General features: G+C 41.7%; 1 protein-coding gene across 4 annotated transcripts in view; it reads left to right on the forward strand.

The window, feature by feature from the left end:
• The window catches only part of NASP (nuclear autoantigenic sperm protein), a 42,613-nt gene that overhangs the window by 1,040 nt on the left and 33,115 nt on the right, over positions 1–8,458 (forward strand). The window lies entirely within an intron of this gene.

Consider the following 8,458-nt stretch of genomic DNA (forward strand, 5'->3'; position numbering starts at 1 on the left):
CGTTTGCTTCTCTCCTGTAGCTCTGGAGCAGGAGGCGGGGTCCTGAGGAGGCGGGAAAACTCCATTGTTTGGGGCTCTGCTGCTTGCCGAGAACCTCCAACTTCCGCGGTGTGGCGCGGTGAAGCTTGTTTCCCACTGTCTCGTCGCTCACCTCGTGCCCACCTCCTCAGCTATCGTCATTCTTAAGCCCGTGATGGAGAGCATAGTGTCTCTTAAGGCTTCAGGAGTGTTTCCAGAGACTTGGCTACTAGGGAGGGATTTTTATCGGGACTTAACAGTATCTTCACCTAGTTCTGCGTGGAGCTCCCCTCACTTTCAGAAGTATTTGGTTGCTAGGTGAATGAATGGACAGTAGTGTGCACGAAGAGTAGTAGGAGGATTGAATAGAAGATATATGATTGCTTTGAAAATGGCACGGTGCTCGTCAGGTGTAAGGTATTGAAACGTGAAAGGAACACTCCGTGAATTCGAGGGAGCAAGTGCTCTTTTCCACGTAGTAGGTCTGACTTTCCAATTATCCTTCGTTTTTTAGAGGCCTGGTTTTATACTTTTCCTTCTGCAGTTCAGAAGTTCGCTTTCTCCACAATAAAGAGAAAGGCTGCTGCGAGGGTCTGTAGCCTTAAACTCTATGGTAGTGTTAGTATATTAACAGATACCGGAGATTTACATATTTCGACCTATGCTACCTACCACTTTTTGTTCTGTTTCCTTGTGTGTTTATGTGGAGCAGTGGTTCCCAAACCACCAACAGAATCACTTGGAAACTCTTGGAAAGTACAATTTTACTTTCAAGCTCCGTTTTCAGCCTCTTCCTGCATTGATTTGATAGGACTGGGATAGCTGGAGCTTTGTGAGTGTGGGGTATCTTTTTTTTTTTCTTTAAGGGAGCTTCTTGAGATTGATTCTCAGGAGACTCATGGTGCCCTAGACAACTCTTGCAGTCATTCCACTTAGAGGAATCCTTGCCCTCTACAATACTTAATAAAAGCTGTATAGGTTTTGTTTTGAGATAAAACTGCAATGAATATGGATTGTAGATTTCCAGATGTTATTTGTGTTTAGCAAAGTTAGTGAACTAGTCTGCAGCTTCCTGGAAGGTCATACACAGAAAAAGTACTCAATGTGCCACCAGAAAGGAAAGTAAATGATTAAGTTCCTCCGATCATAAGTTCAAACTAAAACCGACCAATTATAGTAAGTGCTTTTCTGAGTGTTTTTATTTGACCCACATAAGTATGCTATGAAATAGTTATCTTCTATAGATAAGGAAAATCAAGATGAGAATGGTGAAATAATTTCCAGATTACTAAATAGCAGGGTCTGGGTTAACCCCCAATATTTCCTTTTTTATTCTTTCATTGTCCACGGAAAAACTTGAGTAAATTCCCATGAAAACCTAATTAGCTAATCTGAGGGAACAGTAAAGATGGGATTTCTCAGTTAAACAAGTTGGTGGAGCTATTCAGAGGTGAGCTGTCTAAGGTTAAGTTTAAGGGGGTGGGTAAAAAAAAAAGGAGTTGAGACTTTCATATGATGTACTTTATAATTAAAAAAATTTTTAATGTTTATTTTTGAGAGAGAGCACGAGCTGGGGAGGGGTAGAGAGAGGGAGACACACACAGAGAGAGGGAGACACAGTCTGAACAGGTTCCAGGCTTGTCAGCACAGAGCCCCATGTGCGGCTCGAACTCACGAACTGTGAGATCATGACCTGAGCTGAAGTCTGATGCTCAACTGACTTAGCCACCCAGGTGCACCATTTTATAATTTTTAAAAGATGTTTATTTTTGAGAGAGAGGGGGAAACAGGATCCGAAGCAGTGTGGGGCTCGAATTCACAAACCATGATATATGACCTGAGCCAAAGTCAGACACTTAACCCACTGAGCCACCCAGGCACCCCTGTAATTCCGATATAACTACTAAAAACGTGTATAACTTTCAAACCATTAGAGAGGAAAAGTGGAATGAGAAAAAACCTCAGTTCTGAGCTGGTTTTGATACCAGCTTCATTGGTTCAGTAGAGAGATGTTGGACCACAATTTTTTCATCTGTAAAAAACTTCAATTTGGCCTCTCTTCCCTCATGCCATTTAAACAGTGTTGCTAAAGGTAATCAGTGACTAAGTGCTAAATCAGTCTGTGTCCTTATTCTCTTTTTTTTTTTAATATTTTTTTTATTTATTTCTAGGAGAGAGAGAGCGTGAGCAGGGGAGGGTCAGAGAGAGAGGGAGACACAGACTCTGAAATAGGCTTCAGGCTCTGAGCTGGCAGTCAGCACAGAGCCCGACGCGGGGCTCGAACCCACGAACCGCGAGATCATGACCCAAGCGAAAGTCGGATGCTTAACCGACTAAGCCACCCAGGCGCCCCTCCTTATTCCCTTTTTAACTAGTTCTTGATCTTTTTCTTTGTGTTACAAAAATAATTTAGCAGTTTGTAATGGTAAGAAGAAAGGAAAGTTCAGAAGGGAGTCTTTGTGATGCACTGAATTTTGGCTTAGCTATTGTATAATTTCCTAGGCTGCTTATTGTTGCTTGAGAAGTGAGATGTCAAAACAAAAATTAGGTGGTTTAGCTCAATAATCCTCAAAGTTCTGGGTTTGTCATTTTTATTTCCACAAATGATTCGTTTCATTGGTGTTGCTGTGGGGGTTGGTTATGTGCTTAGTATTTTGGTGTTTAAAATAAGATAACCTTAGCACTGGGTGTTATATGGAAACCAACTTGACAATAAACTATTTAAGAAAAATATGATAACCTTGTGAGTTAGCTTCATGGATTAGTGCCTTATTTTGTGTGACAAATTTAGCCAGAATACCTGAGTATTTTTTAGTGGGGTGGAGGAGTTAAGTTAGTGTATTAGCTCAAATGTGTAAGTGGGAAAAGAGCCCTTCTGGTGAATCTGGAGGGGAAAAAAAAACAAACTATTCTTAGGAGATTGTTTTAGATGAATTCTGTTACTTGGTAATCTCAAGGTGCTTTTTTGAGGTGAGGGCAGAGAAAAATAAATGTTGAAATTATTTCTGAATAAGAGTATGACTTTGTATTCTTTTTTAAAAATTTTTTAATGGTTTTATTTCTGAGAGAGAGAGAGAGCGCGCGCAAGCCAGCAAGCATGAACAGGGGAGGGTCAGAGAGAGGAGACGCAGAATCTGAAACCAGCTCCAGGCTTTGAGCTAGCTGTGAGCACAGAGCCTGACATGGGGCTCGAACCCACAAACTGTGATATCATAACCTGAGCCAAAGTCGGACACTTAACCGACCAAGCCACCTAGGTGCCCTGTGACTTTGTATTCTTTTTTTTTTTTTTTTAATTTTTTTTTAATGTTTTTTATTTATTTCTAGGAGAGAGAGAGAGAGAGACAGCGTGAGCAGGGGAGGGTCAGAGAGAGAGGGAGTCACAGACTGAAACAGGCTCCAGGCTCTGAGCTGGCAGTCAGCACAGAGCCCGACGCGGGGCTCGAACCCACGAACCGCGAGATCGTGACCTAAGCGAAAGTCGGACGCTTAACCGACTAAGCCACCCAGGCGCCCCTGTGACTTTGTATTCTTAAGAGAATTTATTCATCATCACATCCCATTAGTCTTGATAATGTTAATTGTATTCATGTCCAAAAGCATTCTCCACTTACCGCTTTAAAGAATGAGGTACACCCATTTGAAAAATGGGCACCTGGATGGCTCAGTCAGTTGAATGTCTCAGGTCATGATTTTGCAGTTCTTGAGTTGGAGCCCCACATCCAAGCCCCACATCTGACTCAGTGCTGACAGTGTGGAGCCTGCTTGGGATTCTCCCTCCCCCTCTCCCGACCCTCCCCCACTTTCCTCCTCCCCCCTTCTCTCTCTCTCTCTCTCAGTAAATAATAGAACTTGAAAAAAAAGAAAAAATAAGCAGACTCTTAATTATAGGGAACAAACTAATGTTTACCAGAGGGGAGGTGGGTAGGAGGATGGGTGAAATAGATGAAGGAGATTAAAAGTATACTTAGGAGGGGTGCCTAGGTGGCTCAGTCGGTTAAGCATCTGACTTCTACTCAGGTCATGATGTCACAGCTTGTGGGTTTGAGCCCCACCTCAGGCTCTGTGCTGACAGCTCAGAGCCTGGAGCCTGCTTCGGGTTCTGTATCCCCCTCCCTCTCTCCTCCCCTGCTTGTGCTCTGTGTCAAAAATAAATAAACAAAAAATACACTTCCGGACACCTGGCTGGCTTGGTACAGAGCATGCAACTCTGGGTGGTGAATTCAAGCCCTATGTTGGATGTGGAGGCTATGTAAATAAAAAATTTCTTCCTTAATGTTTCTATTTATTTTTGAGACAGAGACAGAGCACGAGCCAGGGGAGGGGCAGAGAGAGGGAGACACAGAATCTGAAGCAGGCTCCAGGCTCTGAGCTAGCTGTCAGCACAAAGCCCGACACGGGGCTCAAACCCACAAACTGAGATCCTGACCTGAGCAGAAGTCGGACACTTAACTGACTGAGCCACCCAAGTGTCCCTAAATAAAAAATTTTTTAAAGATAAAAAGCACATTTATCATGATGAACACTGAGCAGTGTATAGAATTGTTGAATCACTATATTATATACCTGAAACTAATATAACACTGTATATTAATTGTACTGGAATTAAAATTCTTTAAAATAAATTTAAAAAGTTTAAATGAAGTCCACCTTAAAGATTACACAAAAAAACTCTTAAAACTGGGGCAAACTGGGTGGCTCAGTTGGTTAAGCTCTGTCTTCAGCTCAGGTTATGATCTTGCCATCCATGAGTTCGAGCCCTGTCTCAGTCTCTGTGCTGACAGCTCAGCCTGGAGCCTGCTTCAGATTCTATGTCTCCTTCTCTCTCTACCCTGCCCCTATTTTCTCTCTCTCTCAAATAAACAAACATTTTTAAAAAATTTTAAAAAACTGTTAAAACTAATAAACATTCTGCAAGATTTTATTTTTTTAAGATTTTATTTTTATATAATTTCTATAACCAACATGGGGCTCCAACTTACAACCCCAAGATCAAATTGCATCCTCTACTGACCAGTGAGGTGGCCGCTGCAAAGTTTTAAGATACTAAACCAACACAAAAATCAGTTGTGTTTGGGTGTACCTGGCTGGCTCAAATGGTGGAACATGCAACTCTTGATCTCAGGGATGTGAGTTCATGCCCCACATTGGGTGGTGTACAGATTACTTAAAAGTAAAATCTTAAGAAAACCCAGGAGCACCTAGCTGGCTCAGTCAGTTGAGCATCAGACTCTTGATTTCAGCTCAGGTTGTGATCTCAGGGTCCTGAGTTGAAGCCCTACATTGGACTCTGCACTGGTCACAGAGCCTACTTTATTATTATTATTATTATTATTACTATTATTAAGTGTAACACTCTTTTTAAAAAAGTTTTAATGTTCTATTTATTTTTTAAATTTAAAAAAAGTTTTTAAATGTTTTATTTATTTCTGAGAGAGAGAGAGAGACAGCATTAGCAGGGGACGGTCAGAGAGAGAGGGAGACACCGAATCTGAAAGCTCTGAGTTAGAGGCTCTGAGCTAGCCGTCAGCACAGAGCCCGACTCAGGGCTTGAACCCATGAACCCGTGAGATCATGACCTGGGCCGAAGTTGGACGCTTAACCGACTGAGCCACCCAGGTGCCCCAGCGAGCCTACTTTAAAAAAAAAAAAAATCAGTTGTGTGTTTATACAATAAAAAACAATCTGAAAAGTTAACAGTTCCATTTAAAATAGCATCGGAGCGGGGCGCCTGGGTGGCTCAGTCGTTTAAGCATCCAACTTTGGCTGTGCTGGTAGCTCAGAACCTGGAAGCTGCTTCAGATTGTGTGTTTCCCTCTCTCTGCCTCTTCCCTGCTCACTCTCTGTCTTTTTCAAAAATAAATAGAACTTTAAAAATTTTAATGTCGGGCGCCTGGGTGACTCGGTTAAGTGTCCAACCTCGGTCATGATCTCACAGTTTGTGGGGGGTTTGTGGGTTCCAGCCCCCATCGGGCTCTGTGTTGACAGCTAGCTCAGTGCCTGGAGCCTGTCTTTGGATTCTGTATCTCCTTCTCTCTCTGACCCTCCCCTGCTCACACTGTCTCTCTCTCTCAAAAATAAATAAAAACATTAAAGAAATTTTTTTAACTAAAAAAAATTTAAAATAACATTCAAAAGTTAGATACTAGGTATAAGCCTGACCAAGGAGGTGAAAAACTTAACACAAACTTTTGTAGTAAAACTACAAAATGGGCGCCTGCGTGGCTCAGTGCATTGAACATCCAACTCATGATCTCATGGTCCTGAGATGGAGCCCCACGTCAGACTCTGTGCTGACAGTGCAGAGTCTGCTTGGGATTCTCTCTCCCCCTCTCTGTCTCTCTCCTGCTCTCCTCTCAAAATAAATTAGTAAACACTAAAAAAGTCTAATCTGCAATGGAAAGTTTAGTTAGCAGAAGGAAGTCAGGTCTTGATTATTCAAAATTATTTTATTTATTATAGATCCCTGCTTCGTAATTTTACAAAGTTTTTGTTTTAAAAAGATTCAGTTCTCTAAAGTAAAAGTATAAGGCACATCATTCAACTTAAAATTACCAGCCCGGTTTTCAGTATATTTTTTTTGAAGTATAACATACTACAAAAAGTGCATAAATGGAAAATGTACAGCTGAGTTTTTGCAAAGAAAATTGAAAACAAAATACTATGGAACCCAGAAATCTCTCTTTAAATCATATTATTCTCATCAAGGATAGCTCTTCTGATTTTTAACATCTTAGCTTTGCTGGTTTTTAAAAAAGTATTTAGTTAGAGAGAGGGAGAGAGAATCCTAAGCATGTTCCACGCTATCAGCGCAGAGCCCCACACCGGGCTCAGGCTCGGTATATGAATGCTGAGATCATGACCTCAGGCAAAATTGAGTGATGCCTAACCAACTGAGATAAATGTACAGTATGTAGTAACGTCTGGTTTTCTTTTACTAAAGTTGTGAGACTCATTCACATTACTTATTGTTTTAGTGATTTCTGCTGTATGTTGCTTCACTGTATGAACATATCCTTTATCCATTCTATCATGGGCGGATGTTGAGCTTACGTTTATTTGTAAGGGTACCTTAAAATCTAGAGAGGATGATAGATGATAATAAATTTCTACGATGACTAGGTATCTGGAAGACTATTCTTGTTTCTGGTTGCCACTATGGGCCCTGGTTTTTCCCATGTCTCATGGTGGCAATAGTGAGGGAGATTTTTTTTTTTTTTAATGTTTTATTTATTTCTAGGAGAGAGAGAGCGTGAGCAGGGGAGGGTCAGAGAGAGAGGGAGTCACAGACTGAAACAGGCTCCAGGCTCTGAGCTGGCAGTCAGCACAGAGCCCGACGCGAGGCCCGAACCCATGAACCGCGAGATCATGACCTAAGCAAAAGTCGGACGCTTAACCGACTAAGCCACCCAGGCTCCCCATAGTGAGGGAGATTCTACAGGTTAACTTAAGATGTCATTCTTTTAAGAAAATTTTGTAAGCAGTTTTCTTGTCTCTCAGGTTGTAAGCATATTTCCCCTATATTTACTGATCATTTGTTTCAGTTACTATGGTTATTGAGAGAGAAGTCCCACTTAGATGGAGTTTCCACTACTGGGCTATATAGACTGTAAATACATTGATTAGAGAATGTTAGTGATAAAATGTTATGCAGATGATTATCTTAATTTTCCCATTTAAGGTGAAAGTAACTGGGTGATTAATTTAGACTGCATGGTCAGATATTGCCTTTATGAGATATGAATGACGAGGTAATTATATGAAGATTCTAGTACAGAAGCTTTATTCATAGAAATAAGGATAGGAAAAAATAGGGTTAGCAGGTTGGTAATTTTGGTGTGGCGAAGAAAGGTCTAATGGTTTCTGTTTGCTTAGTGAAGTGTGAGGCAAGATCTGGTTTTGAAGTAAGGGGGAGTGTAGTGTAGTACAGTATAGGAGATTGGAGAACAAATAGCCATTTTGAAGACATGGAAAAAAATACATAGGGGATGTGTGGTAGGATTGCTAGTGTCCCTGTTTTAGGTTTGTGGCCAAGAATTTAGTGTTGGGGGGGGCAGAGGGAGAGAATCTTAAGCAGGCTCCAGGCTCAGTGCAGAACTCGATGTGGGGCGTTGTGGGGCTCGGTTCCTTGACCTTGGCATCATGACTTGAGCTGGATTCAAGAGTTGGATGCGTGAGGCATCCTGGAACCAATTGGTTAAGTGACCCAACTTCTGCTCAGGTCTTGATCTTCTGATTTGTGGGTTAAAGCCCCACATTGGGCTCTGTCAGGCTCTGTGCCTAGAGCCTGATTTGGATTCTGTCTCCCTCTCTGTACCCCTCCCCTGCTTGTGCGCTTGCTCCCCCGTCTCCCCATAAATAAACTTAAAAAAGTTGGATGCTTAACCTACTGAGCTACCCAGGGACCCCTGTGGCCAAGAAGTATTTTTTTTTTTTTTTT

This window comes from Crocuta crocuta, unplaced genomic scaffold (genome assembly GCF_008692635.1).
Source record: "Crocuta crocuta isolate KB4526 unplaced genomic scaffold, BGI_CrCroc_1.0 scaffold367, whole genome shotgun sequence".
Taxonomy (NCBI): domain Eukaryota; kingdom Metazoa; phylum Chordata; class Mammalia; order Carnivora; family Hyaenidae; genus Crocuta; species Crocuta crocuta.